The sequence below is a fragment of the Chrysochloris asiatica genome, unplaced genomic scaffold (genome assembly GCF_000296735.1).
Source record: "Chrysochloris asiatica unplaced genomic scaffold, ChrAsi1.0 scaffold00017, whole genome shotgun sequence".
Classification (NCBI taxonomy): Eukaryota; Metazoa; Chordata; class Mammalia; order Afrosoricida; family Chrysochloridae; genus Chrysochloris; species Chrysochloris asiatica.
This window is the reverse complement of record NW_006408535.1, coordinates 19989099-19991455: the sequence shown is the minus strand read 5'-3', so window position 1 is coordinate 19991455 and position 2357 is coordinate 19989099. Positions and strand designations below refer to the sequence as shown.

Sequence of the window (2357 nt, the reverse complement as noted above, 5' to 3'; positions counted from 1 at the left end):
TAGTCAATTTGATTTCTATGTATTCTATCTGGTGAGGTCCATGTGTATAATCATCTCTTATGCTGTCTGAAGAAGGTATTTGAAATGAACAAATCATTGATTTTGCAGAATTCTATTATGCATATAAGTATAGCTTTATAAATATCTTTACTTAATTAATATGTGATATAAGGTCTTGTATATAGGTGTCAAGTTGACAAGAAGACATGACGCTAGTCAGATTCTTACTAAACTCCTACCTTTAATCAAATCCCACCCTTACTCTAGTCCCACCCTTATACTGATTTAAGGAGAATTTCCTTAGGGGTGAGTCCAGCATCTAATATATACACATGGATGCTCTGGCAAGACTCCTTCTTGCTCTGAATCCTACATCCAGTTTCTCATTATATGAACTCTGGTTCTTGGTACTTGAGCTAGCAGCCTGTCATCTGACTGGCTGATTCTGGGATTCACCCCTCTGCAGTTGTGTGAAACAATATCATGTCATCTGACATGCCAATTTTGGGTTTCACCAGTATCTGCAGTGTCATGAGCCAACAGCCAGTTGTCCAACATGTCAGCTATGTATTTGTCAGCTCTTGAAACCATGTCAGTCAGGTGAAGTCTCCAGACAGATGCCTAATTCCAGCCTGCAACCTGATTGCCAGTCTCCACAACTGTATGAGACATTTCCTGAAGATAACTATCCCTCTCTTATTCGGATAAGGATGTGGAATGAGGGATATCATTGCTGATGTCACATAGATTTTGGATGAAAGCAGAGAATACCAGAAAGATCTATACCTGTGCTTTATTGACAATCCAAAGGCTTTCGACTGTGTGGATCATGAGAAGCTATGGATAGCATTGCAGAGAATGGGTATTCCAGAACACCGAATTGCCCTTATGAGGACCCTGCACATAGACCAAGAGCCAATCATTCGAACAGAGCAAAGGAACACTGAATGGTTTAAAATCAGGAAAGGCCAGGGTTGTATTCTTACACCATAATTATTCAATCTGTACTCTAAACAAATAATCCAAGAAACTGGATTATATGAAGACGAAGAACATGGCATCAAGATTGGAGAAAGACTCATTAACAATCTGCAATATATAGATTATACAACCTTGCTTGCCAAAAGTGAAGAGGATTTAAAATAGTTATTGATGAAGATCAAAGACCACAGCCTTCAGTATAGGTTGCACCTCAGTGTAAAGTAAAACAAAAAAAAAAAAAAAAGTCCTCATCACTAGGCCAGTAAATAGCATTATTATAAATGGAGAAAATATTGAAGTTGTCAGAGACTTCATTTTGCTCAAATCAACATTAACACTCATGGAAGCAGCAACTAAGAAATCAAATGACGTACTGAATTAGGCAAATCTGCTATGCAGGCCCTTTTTAAAGCGTTCAAGTCAAGAACAAAGATGTCAGTTTGGGGACTGAGATGAGCCTGGCTCAAGTCATGGTATTTTCAGTAGCTTCATTTGCACATGAAAGTTGAACAATGAATAAGGAAGACCATAGAAGAATCAATGCATTTGAGTTATGGTGTTAGACAAGAGTATTGAAAGTACTATGGATTGCCCTCTCTGTCTTCTCTGCACTTGGAGCAGCTTTCCTGCCACAGCCCCTCATCCCCTGAAAATGTTCACCTGCACCAAATTCGTCTGCGCCCCTTCCCTGGTCAGGAGCACTTCTCAGCTTCTGAACTGACCATTGTCTGCAGTGGTACTGAAACAACCCCAGACACTGACAGATAAGCATTCCAGCAGTTTGACAGCCCCACGTTCCCTGACCTCACTTACTTCTAGTGGAAGGTTCCAAACCAGCATGATTTCAAGGGACACAGCAGCCAAGTTCATCGGGGCTGGGGCTGCCACAGTTGGAGTGGCTGGCTCTGGAGCTGAGATTGGGACTGTATTTGGGAGCCTTATCTTTGGTTATGCCAGGAACCCTTCTCTGAAGCAGCAGCTCTTCTCCTATGCCATTCTGGGCTTTGCCCTCTCGGAGGCCATGGGGCTCTTTTGTCTGATTGTCTGATGGTGGCCTTTCTCATCCTCTTCGCCATGTGAAGGAGTTGTCTCCATTTCCCAAGTTCTTTTTTTCCGTGTCTCGTCTGCCCTACATATTCCTTTCCTTGTACCTCCCCAGGCAGCCTGGGAAAAGTAATCGACTCAGGGTTTGACAGAGGGAAGGTAAATAAATGCTATATAATTTTTTTTAAAAACAGAAAGAAAGTACTATGGATTGCCCAAAGAACAAATCAATCTATGTTGGAAGAAGCAGAGCCACAATGATCTTTTAAAGCCAGGATGGTGAGACTTTGTCTCTCCTACTTTGGACATATTATTAGGAAGGACCAGTCCCT

The 2357-nt window shown here is 41.5% G+C and overlaps 1 pseudogene; it reads left to right on the top strand.

Moving 5' to 3' along the window:
* Positions 1-1579: 1579 nt before the first annotated feature.
* On the top strand, positions 1580-2061 carry LOC102824783 (annotated as a pseudogene).
* Positions 2062-2357: the final 296 nt, after the last annotated feature.